Source organism: Periplaneta americana, chromosome 9 (assembly GCF_040183065.1).
Source record: "Periplaneta americana isolate PAMFEO1 chromosome 9, P.americana_PAMFEO1_priV1, whole genome shotgun sequence".
Taxonomy (NCBI): domain Eukaryota; kingdom Metazoa; phylum Arthropoda; class Insecta; order Blattodea; family Blattidae; genus Periplaneta; species Periplaneta americana.
In genome coordinates this window covers 123,996,457-124,011,750 of record NC_091125.1, presented here as the reverse complement: position 1 = coordinate 124,011,750, position 15,294 = coordinate 123,996,457, and the positions used below count along the sequence as shown (strand labels likewise).

Sequence of the window (15,294 nt, the reverse complement as noted above, 5' to 3'; positions counted from 1 at the left end):
AAGGAAGACAGAATAAAAGAGAAGGGAAGGTGGAAAGAAGGACCAATGGAGGAAGGAAAGGAAGAAAGGAGGAAAGAGAGAGGAGAAGAGATAAAAGACGGGAAGAGAATGAAAGGAAGAAGAGAAGGGAGGGTGAAGCGGAGGGGGAATAAGGGAAGGGAAGAAAGAGGACGGCAAAAGGAAGGGAAGGGAAGAAGGGAAAAGAAAAGAGAAGGAAACATAATTGAATGAAGAATAAGGGAAGGGAAAGAAAGAAAAAAATTGAAAGAAGATAGAAATCAAATCCCCCCATAGCGGCAAAGGCTCATGCGAGGGGGAAAAAAAAATGCTTTTAAATGCCGCATATAGTCCCCTATATGTACCTCGACAAAAGTTCATTACCCGCTACCGAAAATAATCGCATTAACACTACCTTTTACTGAAATGGCGTGCACGGGTACACACATGCACGCATACGTGTATTGCACGCACTCATAACGACACGCGTGAATGATTGCGAGGGTCTTACGCTTTGCATATTGGAATCTTGAAACAAAGATTGCCCGACATATATCACTCCAAGACGTTCATTTATGCCAAAGATTGTGTTTTTCAATTTAATACTCCAATATTTTGTATATTCTAGCAGTGATCTCCCTGTATGCATACATTAACATAACTTTAGTGGCAGTTTTTTTGTTGTTGTATTTATTGAATTTAAGGCGAGAAAATAATTTAATCATCATCATCATCATCATCATCATCATCAGCAGCAGCAGCAGCAGCATCATGGATTAAGCCTTATAAGGCTCGTTCCGGTCTCATTTTTTTAACACTGTTGAGCCCATCTTGTTTTCGGTCTACCAACATTTCTCTTACCTATTGGGTTATAGTTCATCATCAGTTTTGGTATGCGGTCTGCTTCCATTCTTTGTATATGTTGTTTCCAATCGTTTCTGTATTGTTTTATTCTGTCTATTAATTTAAAAATGCTTAGTTCCCTCCTTATATCTTCACTTCTTTTCCTATCCAATAAGGTGTAAGCTGCTACAGATCTTAGAAATTTCATCTCTGCTGCTTCTATTCTTCTTTCTTCTTTTTTTAGTAAGGATCCAAAATTCAGACCCATAAAGCAACATTGGTACTGCCATTACCTTATAAAATTTATATATATACAATTTAATTTTTGTTTCTTTTCTTGTACTTCTTAGGGATCTATCAATGACATCGCATACATAGCTGAATTTATTAATCTTGTTTTGAATACCTTCATTCTTCATATAAGAAATGTTGCACCCAAGATAATTGAAACAATTTATCTGTTCAATAATTTTTCCTTCCAAGACAATTTTGGCTCTTAATGTATCTGCTCCTCTAAATGCTAAAAGTTTTGTTTTGTTAATTGAAATATTTAAGCTAAAACGTTTACTTATATTATTTAATTGGAATAGAGCCCTCTGTGCCCCGTTTTCAGAACTGGATATTAAAACTTGGTCGTCCGCAAAGAGCAATGTATTTAATTTTTTTTTATTTTAAATTGTCAATTTAAATCAATCTGCCAACCCATTACCATTTTGTCAATATAAATATAATTTAATATGTCAGGTAATTTTTTTATTCTAATCGCCAAAGTTTCGTATTGCTAATATACTTTCTGGTTTTACTAAATAAAGTGAACAAAATTGTGATTATCCAAAAGTTGTTCTTATACTCATGAAAATAGGCCTACTTATTTCCTTTCCAAAGTTTTTGACACCGAAAAGTGGTTTTCAGACAAGTTATTCCAAGTATCTTTCTCTCTTTGTAGCCTAAAACGATTTCTCATAACTTATTGGATGGATATTCTTCCTATTCATTATCTACATGTAAAATTATCCGTAAATAATTTACAAGAGATATATGATATATACAGCGACACGGACAGGGATAAGTAATTGCGACACACCATTAAAATATTTGGCGTTTCTTAGAAAACATAAAAAATATACAGGCAGAAACAGAAAATGCAATTGCAGAGATCACAGGAAGACACTTAGTCTACGTTACAGACCACCTATCGGCAAAACTTATGTAATAAATCAAGAACGCATAGAACACATTGTGAGACATTACGATAAATATAAACAAAACAGACAAATAAAAAAAATACTAGAGGGCTCTTTCATACCACTTGAAATTCCACAGCAACCCACAGAACGCTGAGGATGACGATGAAGAATAAAATTACGAAATTGTGTCCTGTGAAACTAAATATCCATAAAGAATTTATATTATATGTTGTATAAATATAAAATGATGAATTTCCACGTTTTCGCTTCATGATTCTGCATAGCCTCAAGATGTTAACTTTCTGGACTCCCTCCAGAGTGGTACAAAATACATATAGGACAAAATTTCATATAGGCTAGGTCAAAAAGGATAGACAAAAAATTTGTGAACAAAAATGTATGTAGGACAAACGTACAACCGGACAAAAGTAAATCAAGGACCAAAAAAATATTGGACGAAAATTTAATGTACGAACGTTCTGCGAACCCCTCATTCTAATGAGTGCAGTGATACCATAATTAACAGGAAGACTTGAAATAATTACTCTGTCTGCCATTACAATTCACTTTGGCTCCAACCCTATCTTCCGTTTGTTTGTTGGTTGAGGTTTTTCAAGCATTAGTCATGAAAATACAGGATAATATACGAGTTCTTTATACACCTGAACGTAAAAAATGCACTACAGTGTTAAGGAAAGTGCATATTGTATTCTATTACTTTAATTGAAGGGTTCAGAACCATAGTGGGCCAAGCGCCATTTACTAAAACTATAGAAAACAAGGGTTAAAATGAAGTTCTTAATATAATTCAATGGAAACATGTAGCAAGTAATATAAAGTATACTTACTTACTAGCTTTTAAGGAACCCGGAGGTTCATTGCCGCCGTCGCATAAGCCCGCCATTGGTCCCTATCCTGAGCAAGATTAATCCAGTCTCTACCATCATATCCCACCTCCCTCAAATACATTTTAATATTATCCTCCCATCTACGTCTCAGCCTCCCCAAAGGTCTTTCTCCCTCCGACTTCCCAACTAACACTCTATATGCATTTCTGGATTCACCCATATGTGCTACATGCCCTGCCCATCTCAAACGTCTGTTTTATTTTTTATTTTATTGGGCTATTTTACGACGCTGTATCAACATCTAGGTTATTTAGCGTCTGAATGATATGAAGGTGATAATGCCGGTGAAATGAGTCCGGGGTCCAGCACCGAAAGTTACCCAGCATTTGCTCGTATTGGGTTGAGGGAAAACCCCGGAAAAAACCTCAACCAGGTAACTTGCCCCGACCGGGGTTCGAACGTGGGCCACTTGGTTTCGCAGCCAGACGCGCTGACCGTTACTCCACAGGTGTGGACTCAAACGTCTGGATTTAATGTTTCTAAATATGTCAGGTGAAGAATACAATGCGTGCAGCTCTGCGTTTTGTAACTTTCTCCATTCTCCTGTAACTTCATCCCTCTTAGCCCCAAATATTTTCCTAAGAACCTTATTCTCAAACACCCTTAATCTCTGTTCCTCTCTCAAAGTGAGAGTCCAAGATATAAAGTATACCCATTAAAACTAAATGATATGTCATTCTTCATTAAAATATGGTATTCACTTAACTTTAACCCTTGCTTTCTCCGTTTTTAATAAATGGCGCTTGGGTCTCTTTGGCTTTGAACCTTTCAATGTCTGTATAGATGTTTCACGCGATCATTGGGAGTCTTCAAATCCCCTGTCTGTTATTTTTAATTTTCGGTACCGGTACTCGTAGACTATTTATAAAACTAATCTACTTCATTCCGGCTAGAAGCAAATCCTACACAGGAAATCAATCAATCAATCAACTTTCGCGCCATTTTTGTCTCACGTTTGTGACGATTTTTAAGTAAACCGTTGACATTTGAATAACATAGGCTATAATGAGACGTCCTTGCAATAAGATTACCATGTCTGCTTAAGACAATACGAGAAAAACACAACTCTAGGGACACACACTCAGTCGTTATAGAATTTAAATACCCTTTTTTTTGCTGCGAATCAAATTCAGGCGCGCTGCAATTGCGACTCGATAAGAAAAACAATTCTATACAGTAATTTATTATAATGAAGGATTTTATATGCGTAGACTACATATCACCCACCTCATCTCGATAATTTCCAACAAATGTTTTGTTCAACATTCGTCTAGCTGTGATTTCCATCCGGATATTTACTTTCTTTTGTTTTGGCTGCAGGTCCGCCAACCTCTATTGGATTTGATTGTCATGAATGATAGATTAAGGAGATGATGTAATTAGCAACGCAAATGACGTGTCCTTACATGCAACACATGTCGGGCTCCGGATCTGATAAACGAGGAACAACCCTCGCAGGATCGAGTAATGGACCAAGGGCGGTAGTGGGATGAAGGTGACGAAAACTTGATAAATGCTGGGATCAGGAAGGACACGACCGTCTCCAGTCTTGTTGAATGAATGGTCGGGGCATAATGAACGATTTAGTTTTATGTGCTTAAGGGTATGACTTCATAAGAACAGTGTATGTTTGAACTAATTTTACTGCTAAGATTTCTATTAGCGTTATTCATTTAAGTCCAGAATAAAACCTTACCTGTTGTTGAACCTTAACAGCAACTTACACGATTCCGGCAAAGAAGAAAATTAGACTAAACCATTGGATTACATTCTTTGTGATCTTGCCTGTCTTGCATTTGTCTTTCCTTACCTTCTACTAATGTTTCCCATTTCTTTCAATCTTTTCTTTCTTTCTATTCTCTTCTTTTTCTTTCTATTTCTTTTATTTCTGTAGTCTCTCCTTTCTCGTTTGCATTCCCTTCAATGTTTTAATTTTATTCCTTTCTTTATTTTTTACTTCCTTCCAACTTTATCAATTTTCTTTCGTTATAATCTTCTTTCCACTTCACTATACTACTTTCTTAATGTCCCCACAGTCTAGTATATACAGTCACGAAGCTCAATACGTAGGCAATATGCATCCATAAATAGTTGCTAAGCACTAGAATCGCTACTATCGCCTCATCACAGACAATGCGAAATAGTACCGCCAGTCTATTGTTCCTAGTACCCTCAACAACTCAAGCTTCGTGATTGTATATACTAGACTGTGATATCCCTTACTTAAGATCTTTCTTCAGTTCTCCTTTTCCCTTCTCATATTTTGTTCTTTTGATCCTAAAAATGTAATTTCTTTACATTCTTTTTGCTTTTACTTGTCTTTCCTTACTTTTGGGACGAAAGGTAGCGTCACAATTAAGGATATGTTCTGCAAGACGTAAGGTCTCATGTTCGATTCCTGATATTGTTATGGACTTTCATAATCTAACTCTGTCTCTCATACTAACCCTTAACTAACTGAACATGGTGCTTGTCTTTCAGTTGTTGAAGAGCAGTTGAACGGTGGAAGACAAGCCGCTCCGGTACAAGATGAAGGATCGCTGGAGCGGAGAAAAATTCTCTCCGGCACCGGGATTCGAACCCACTAAAGTGAAACTAAGAGGTGAAGCTTGAACTGAGAGGATTCAATCCGGCATTGGAATTGGAATCCGGTGTGGCTTAGTGGATAGAGCGTCAACACGTAGAGCTGAAAACCCGGATTCGAATCCCGATTCCGGAGAGAATTTTTCTCCGCTCCATCGATCCTTCATCATATTTAAGGCTTAGTAAGAGGGGTAGAGTTTTCACATCTAGACAGGAAGTGCCCATCTTTGAACTAATCCTCCCGACCTTTATATGACCCTGGGGCTCACTCAGCCTCTAACAGAAATGAGCACGTAAATATTTTCTATGCGTCCAGCACGTAGGAATAAACCACCGGCTTATCTCAGGCGGTAACACTTTTGCCTCCTGATTCAGGGCTGCGTTCGACGTGAGTTCGATTCTCGCTTTGGCTGATTATCTGGTTTAATTTTGTCCGAGGTTTCCTCCAACTTTAAGGAGAATGTCACGAAATCCTATGAAAGAACCTATCTCGCCAAATATCATCTCGCTAATACCAATTTCACTGACGCTAAATAACATAATACTTTGAACAGCGTCGTTAAAAGCCGATTTAAAAAATGCATGAATATTATTCCTATTAATACTTAGTACCAATTGTCTCGTAAAGTGACAGTTTTAGCACTTCGCAGTTCTTGAGGGCTTCCCAGATATTTTAATGGGTTAGCCTTTATCTTTGTTTTTGATTATTTTAATCGTTACTTTAAATTTTCTATCTCTGTATATTTTACTTAATCATATATTTAATTACATCGTTTTGTGTATTTTTGTTTATTTTGTGCTTATTTTTTATTTTTTTCTTATTTCGTTATCTATGTATTTACTATTGCAGTGAAATACACACATCCTGAGCTCTGAGAGACATCAGTGGACATTTTAATTGAAGTAAGAACTGGCGTTCGTATCATTGTAATTGGTTGGCCTGTTATGTACACATCTTAAAAATAAAATACAAATAAAAATAAGGCAAACTACAAGCATTGACCACATGCCTCATCTGATATTATAGTCAGAGGGTTCAATTAATACTCAAGAGATAAAATAAAGATTTTATTTATTGACTAAGCCTTCTCAGAGCCGCTCCAATCACAAGGAGTGATGCGGTAGCATTCCTAATTGACATGTCGATATCATTTTTACATAACTTATTTAACACCATTGACACATCTCGAGTTGAATAATTTCGAGGGAAAAATTGTTCCGGGGCCGGGTATCGAATCCGGGACCTTTGGTTAAATAAACCAACGCTCTCCCACTGAGCTACCCGGGAACTCTACCCGACACCGATCCAATTTTTCCCTCTATATCCACAGCCCTCAAAGTGGGGTGACAACAGTCAAGCAACCAACATTTGAGTGCACACTAACTCTGTGTGACTTTAAATTGTGGTTTAAAGTCACACAGAGTTAGTGTGCACTCAAATGTTGGTTGCTTGACTGTTGTCAGCCCACTTTGAGGTCTGTGGATATAGAGGGAAAAATTGGATCGGTGTCGGGTAGAGTTCCCGGTTAGCTCAGTGGGAGAGCGTTGGTACGTTTAACCAAAGGTCCCGGGTTCGATACCCGGCCCCGGAACAATTTTTCCCTCGAAATTATTCAAATTAACTTTACAGGGAGTTATTCCTGAAAGCTTAATTTACATCTCGAGTTGATTGTTGTCGACAAGAAATATTAGTATTTTTAATTTCAGTTTTAATTAAAAGCCATTCTTATAGCTTATTCACTGTGGATGATGGTAGTAGAAATCAGTGTATTGATGTCGGTATAAAAAGAATAAAATTGTAACTAGGGACAATATTTACATACAACGAAAATGTGACAATACCGCTAGAGATTACAATTAACGATGTTTGTAAAAAGATATATCCAACAGAAAGCGTGCCGCTAGGCTATTAATTGAATAGTTTTATTATATCACTTATGTTGTAGCTAGAATATATATATATCAGTGTAATGCACGCGCAGTAGGTACCATCTCTTTCCAATCTAATGGTCGCAATCGCTCAAGATAAATATATACCGCGAATAGTAATGTATATAATTATGTGTATGTGTATCCTTACGCATGTGTTTATATGGATAGGCCTTTTGTATGTATCCATACAGCTTTTGCTTTCTTATTATATTTCCTTAAATTTCAATGCATTTTATCTATAACACATTTTCATCACACATCTGGAGTCTGATTAGTGTAACATGTATCTAATCGGCGATGTATGCAATGGAGGGGGAAAGGAACTGGCCACCCTACCACACTTTGTGTTAAGGGTACTAAGAAAAAAAAAAGGCTCTGATAAATCCAAAAAGATTGCATATGTCACTAGTTCGTCCAATAATGGAATATGGTGCTGCATGTTGAGATCTTTACAGATTAGAACATAACAACAAATTCCACAATTTGGGACATCTGGCCGAAATCTACGGCTGACCACTAGGATCCAGAATACAAAGCAGAGGCTAAATGAAAAATACAATAGGATTGCGGAGAGAATACGGAACAATGATAAATTTAAAAATAAAACACAATTTGATTTCGGAGAAACGTGAGATGAAAATACATTGAAGAGTAATGAAATGAAGTGAAAAAAAAATTACATAGTATTATACCAGTGATTGTGTAAAATGGATAATGAATCTCTCAATACCATTAGACAAATTTTGTTAATGTCCTCATTAGAAAATTTAAGAGAAAGGAGAATGGTTTTGGTTAACTTAACTGAAATTCCCCTAGCGCCAAAAAGAAAAGGCATCGGAAAAGATTCAAAAATGGAGGGAAAGAAGACAGAGGACGACACTGGAAGTTTTCTTTTCTCAATCGTACTATCAGGGGCTGGAATGATTTACCTGCAGACTCACCAAAGACTTTACCAATAACCAAAAATGTATTTAAAATAGGCTTAAGAACTTTACTAATAGACAATAGTATCCTATATTATGCACACTATTTAAAGGGTGTAATTAATGTTTTGTTACTTGAAGTGTTGTATCAGTGAAGTGTGTTGTGTCAGCGAAGTGTGTTTGTGTCAGTGAAGTTTTATAGTTATAGTGGTAGAACAAAGTATTTGAACAGTGAAATGTTTTTGAAGTGTCAGTGAAATCAGGATAGTATCAGTGAAATGTGTCGTAGTATTATCACCGCCACCTCATGCTTACCATGTCGGCATCATACAATAACGTGCGGTGTGCTTTTAAAACATAATTTTGCCGACCGATTGTTGCTCTATAGGTTTCACTCTAAGCGTCACGTTGTCACGTCTACTTCCTCGATAAGAATAAGCACTAGTCTGTTATATTGTTAAATGGCTATTATTATTATTATTATTATTATTATTATTATTATTATTATTATTATTATTATTATTATTATTATTATTATTATTATTTCATATACGAGTACGTTGACATTCTTAACTCTTAATAATAACTCTTTAATAATAATGTTTACTCACATACCTTAATGTTCGTTCTCAGCACAAGATATTGCAACCTCGGTTTTAGTCCACGTGGATTAGACAAGTAGGTGTCATTTAATAATGGAAGCAGCTTATTGGTTGCAATTGAGGCGAGTATTGGAGCGGCGACACAAGAAATTGAAAACAATAATACAATTAAATTTCAAAGATCTGCCGAATGTTATACACGAGGCCGTTCAAAGATCTGCCGAATGTTATACACGAGGCCGTTCAAAGATATGCCGAATGTTAACCATGAGAGCCCGGCGATAATACCAGTGCAGTGAGAGAGTTGACAGCGAAATGAGTGTAGTGCTAAAATGTAGGCCTACTTGTGCATGTATGAACATATCATACTCGTGGGTTTTTTGTACGAACTTAGGGTTAAGATACAAATTAGATTTACTTTAAATGCAATTTAAAATGGTCGTACTTCGTTTAATTTAGGATGCTCCTTGTTAATTTTATTATTATTATTATTATTATTATTATTATTATTATTATCATTACTATTATTATTATTATTAATTTATTATTGATTGTATTTATTATTAAAAAACCTAACGCGGAGTAGCTCACCGCGTTAGTGAAACAGAGCTACCCTCTAGCAGGAGGCCTTTGCCCTTCAAGGGACACATTAGGCTATTATTATTATTATTATTATTATTATTATTAATTGAGTTTATTATTAATTGTCATTATTGAGCGTAATTAGTTATCACTGTCACTAGGCATTTACCCATTTGCATTATCTCCTGTCTTAGTTGCCTCATAAGTGGTATCTTATTGGAATCACTTATGAGGTTCAGACCTGTCTTCGGACGGTTCAATAAACAACAACATTCATTTATCAAAAAATTTAATACACTTTCTTTGCATTCTCTCTATTCTTATCTTCCTGTCAGTTATTTTATCTGTGTGTTCATATTTCTATCATTCTTGTAATAATGTTCTTTTCCCTGGGATAATTCGAAAACGTCAATCTGTAATGCCCATCACTAACAATTCACTACTGATTGGCATGCACTCAACTGGCTTGAAACATTCGAGGAGGACAGGCTAGTACTGGGCATCGAACAACTCGTACAAGAGCGTTTACGATCGCTCGTTATGTGATTGCAAACCGGATTGCTTCGTGATTGGCTAGCTGCATGTGTCGGATGCTTCATTTGGTGAGACGGAGCAGGCTTCCTTTTGGAAGAGACGGGAATCTGTCTGGCTCAGAGGTGAACGAATCTTCATAACAGAGCAAGAATCGTAGATATTTGAATATCCGTTCTTTACTGGTTTAATGGCAGAGGCTAAAATAATAGTACATTATGCAACGAGCCTATAATGGTAGTAATTAAGACGCAAGTATGTTTGTTTATGAAACTAGCGCAAGCGAGTTTCATAATTTTCATAAGATCGTCTTAATTACCATTATAGGCAAGTTTCATACGACTTTTTATGCTCGACCATATTTCTAACTTGAAATTATTCAAAAGTAGGTCATGTTATAGTTATGTAAGTGAGTAGCGAACTGACCTGAATTGTGAGATGTGCGCAGACGCGAAAGTATTTATTTTTTCCGAGGCCGAATGTCATTGACCTTGATATAACGTAGAGAATAAGATGAACATTAGCACGGCTGGCCGCGAAACCAGGTGGCCCGGGTTCGAATCCTGGTCGGGGCAAGTTACTTGGTTGAGGTTTTTCCGGGATTTTCCCTCAACCCAATTTGAGCAAATGCTGGGTAACTTTCGGTGCTGGACCCCGGACTCATTTCACCGGCATTATCACCTTCATATCATTCAGACACTAAATAACCTAAGATGTTGATACAGCGTCGTAAAATAACCTACTTAAAAAAAAGATGAACATTAGTCTTCATATAACCTGGAAATTGATTTAGAATTGAAAAACGAAATGACAAATTAAATTTATTTGAATATTATTTACAATTAACGCTAATTATTATAGTAACAGAACGTAACCTTCTGCGACAGTATTGTATTTCCAGCCTCCGTGACTTTTCGCTAATTCTCTTTCGATTGCATATCCGAGAATAATCGATACTTGCGGTTTTATAATGTTACAAAGGTGATTTGTCATTGGCTGAACACCTGAACTTTAATGAATAGGTGTACTTTAATCAGGTGCATTAAAGGGTTACTACCAGGTGTATAATTACTACATTTCGGCATAGTTGAACATAAAATATATCTTAACATAACGAAATTTTATCATTATTCCCAGAAACCGATTTTCCTGACTTAGGTTTTTTTGTGGTTTCTCTAGATACTCCGGACGAATTTTGGGATAGTACCAATCCAAAGGGCCACAAATTCGTGTGACTTGAATTGTGGCTTCCTGTTAACGTACCTCCAGTAACGAATATATTGACTCTAAGTTGGGTTCTGGCGCCTTGTCAGCTCATTTGAGTTGTGTGGATATAGAGGAGAAATTGTGACGGTGTCGTGTAGCTGGGGTAGCTCAGTCGGCAGAGCACTCGTGCGCTAAGAGAAGAATCCCAGGATCGATACCCGGCCCCGGAACAATTTTTCCTTGAAATTATTCAAACTTGCTTTACAGGGAGCTACTACCTGAAAGCCACATTTGTATAAACTTTATTGAATTCGAGAATAAAGATGTCCGAACTAACTTATTAACATGAATTAAAGACAAAATATAATAAATATCCACCGCTGTGGGGTAACAATTAGGACGTCTGACCGTCAAACGAGCGGACCCAGGTTCAAATTCTGGTTGGGGCAAGTTAACTTGTTTAGGTTTCTTCCCGGGATTTTCCCCCAACCCAGTCGGAGCAAATGCTGGATAACTTTCAGCAATGGATCCTGGACTTATTTCGCTGGCATTCAGACGCTAAATAACCTTAGTAGTTGATAAATCGTCGTAAAATAACTAATTAAAAAACTGTAATAATTTAGTTTTCAAATATATGAAGGAAAAAAATGGGAATAATATGGAACGGAAGCGATAAATAATAAATTAGCAAAATAGAATACAAGTAGGAAATAAGGAAAACAAGATGCAATGAAAGAATTACTGAAGACGGGAAGAAAAGAAGAGAAAAAGAAACACTGTAAAAAGAAGAAAAGAGAGAGAAGAGAAAAATAGGAAAGAATGAAATGGAAAACAGGAACAAGTACTAGGCAAAAAGCAAATATGGACGAATAATAGAAGAGAAAACGAAAGAAGGAAATAAGAAAGTAGAAAAAGAGAGGGAATGGGAAGCGGAAAAAAGGGAGAAGAAATTAATTAAAATGATAGAAAGAATTGAGAAGAAATGAAGAAATACTAAAAGAAGGAAAAATGAAAAATGCGAAGGTACAATATTTATTAGTATTATTAGTATTAGTATTTATTTAACCTGGTAGAGATAAGACCGTCAGGCCTTCTCTGCCCCTCTACCAGGAGATTCCAACTATAATATGAAGAATAAAATTACAATTAGTATTAAATTTACAATTACAATTACAAATAAAATTACAATTAGTATTAAATTTACAATTACAATAAAAATTAAAGTATGAAAAGATTACCTGACTAATTAAAGCTAGATAATTTATCATAGAAAAACAAAGAATATGTTATATTTACTGAATTACAAATTAAACCTAGAATAGCAAAGTTGTATATTGATGAAATTACTGATATTGAAATATTTTGTGATAGATTAAGGAAACTATTTACAAGAAATCAATTACTGACCAAGTGCCTAGTAAGTTTGCGTTTGAATTCAATTCTATTTCGACAGTCCCTGATGCTAGCAGGTAGCGAATTCCAGAGTCTTGGCAGGGCTATTGTGAAAGAGGATGAGTATGAGGAGGTGCGATAGGATGTAAGTAGTGAATTAGAAAAGTAAAGAAATAAAATATGAAGATAGAAATAAAAAAACGAGAAAAATACAAAAACGGAAATAAATAAAAACGATATTATGAATAAGAGAGAGAAAATTTCGCCTTCGACATTAGTAGGTACTCCTGTATGCGTAAAGCGTGATACCCAATCGTTGCAATGCTTTCAGAAGCCGTCCAGTAGCCCGCACATAATTCCATCTGGTATTTGCATAGGAATGCGTAGCCACAATTGTATTATTAATGTTAGTGAAAGTCCACTGGGAATTTTGATCACGTCTCCCCTGAATTCACCGGACGGGGACATATTTCATGTCGTCAACAAATTACTGTGCGACAGGAACACGCATGTACTATGACTCCTAACTAACCAAGAAAGAAATGTCCAAATTATTTAGACATGAAACGCAACAAATTCTTCGCTCTTGGATCCTGAAGCTCTCAAGACTAGCTAAATTAAGTTTTAATCTCTACTGAAGTATGTTACTATCTCCAAGCCTTAGCATTCCTGAATAAAGTATTGAAATAATGCGTTATTCGATTTATGTACAAGTATAGGGGGACTCGATAAAAATACCCAAAGATGATTTGAAGTCGTATTAACATGAGTATATGTCTTACATTTTTATCTCTCAATGGACCTGTTTCGTAAAGCTTTTAAACTGATATTATTAGCAGGAAATTAATAATTTTAACTAATAATATTATACATCTTGACTACATAACTTGTAACATTATATCACTTTGGAAAACGTATTATGTTACCTTGTTAACATAATCGAATCCCCTCAGTTTAAGTTCTATCTCTCAGTTTTCCCTGTGGCTGCCTACCCTAATGTACTGTGTCACAGAATATGTAACAGTGGCACAATGTCTAATGCACTATGTACATGAGGGTAGGCCACCAAGGGCAAATTGAGAGATAGAACTTAAACTGAGGGGATTCGATCCGGCATCGGAACTGGAATCCGATGTGGCTTAATGGATAAAGTGTCAGCACGTAGAGCTGAAAACTCGGGTTCGAGTCCCGGTACCGGAGAGAATTTTTCTCTGTTCTATCCATCCTTCATCAATGTTTATAGTTATAATTTGTGAAAGTGGTCAAAAGCTATTTTCAGAAGATACCAAAGTACGTATTGACATTTCTGGTGTCATATACTTGAGTATACATTGAAAAAGAAGGAAACTATTATTCTAAAATAGCAAAGACAATAATTAAGGGAATACCATGTTCAAAAACATTTAAAATAGATAAGAAAATGAGTAACTGGTTAACTTTTACACGTTACTTGAGAAGACTTGAAAACAGTTGATGTAGCGTCTCAAGAAGAAGAAGAAGAAGCATTTAGTTTTGAAAATATTTATTAAGATTTCGGTAGAAAGAAGTACTTTTTGATGGTATTTTAAAATATCTTATATTAATAAAAAATCGAATTACCAGCAATTAATAAGATAATTCATTATAAACCATAAACATGGGACCGACAAAGAAAACATTCTCTTAAAGTAACAAAAATAAAGTGCCAGAATAAAGGATTATCGTGATAGGATAAATAAAGTAATCTAAAATTATCTTTATGACATTTAACAGAATTAAACTAATACCTAAAATATCAAAAAATTTTGTGCACCATACACCAAAATGTATAATAAACCATACAATGAAAGTATATGTCACGTGTTGTTCATACTGTATTGTAATGGCTAAGAGGGATGAAGTTACAGGAAAATGGAGAAAGTTACACCACAGAACTGCACGCATTGTATTCTTCACTTGACATAATTAGGACACTAAATCCAGACGTTTGAGATGGGCAGGACATGCAGCACGTATGGACGAATCCATAAATGCATATAGTGTTTTAGTTGGGAGACAGGAGGGAAAAAAACCTTTTGGGGCGGCCGAGACGTAGATGGGAGGATAATATTGACATGGATTCTAGGGAAGTGGGATAGGATTGTAGAGACTGGATTAATCTTGCCAAGGATAGAGACCGATGGCGGACTTATGTGAGGGCGGCAATGAACCTCCGGGTTTCTTAAAAGCCATAGGTAAGTAGGCTAAGTAAGTATTGTAATGGTACACTTCGGAATATAGCACAAAATGTCTTCTTTACGTTTTAAGAGAGAAATACAAAGCCACGATCATTACGTACAAAAATAAAAAATAAATAGCATGTAGTTGAAAAGAAATTTATGTGTTTAGAGATAGAAAAAGTAATTGATATTACACATTACGGCAAGAAATATAATTGATTACTGAATATTGCTAGGGAATTCAGAGGATAATTACAGCGAGCCGTTACAAAAGTAATTACGGGTAATTACAGGGGAAATACTGAGACCATCTCTTAGCGCTTACTTATATAAAAAAAAGTCTGTAATTCCTTTACTCCATTCCAAGCATTGTCAAGCACTACTCATACTGCGAGGGCTACCAGTCAATA

At 35.9% G+C, this 15,294-nt stretch overlaps 1 protein-coding gene and 1 non-coding gene across 4 annotated transcripts in view; both read right to left on the bottom strand.

Moving 5' to 3' along the window:
• Positions 1-15,294, bottom strand: part of LOC138706455 (paired box protein Pax-6-like) — a 677,134-nt gene that overhangs the window by 251,985 nt on the left and 409,855 nt on the right. The window lies entirely within an intron of this gene.
• TRNAN-AUU (transfer RNA asparagine (anticodon AUU)) lies at positions 6,735-6,806 on the bottom strand. The gene has a single exon. It is a non-coding gene; the product is annotated as a tRNA-Asn (tRNA).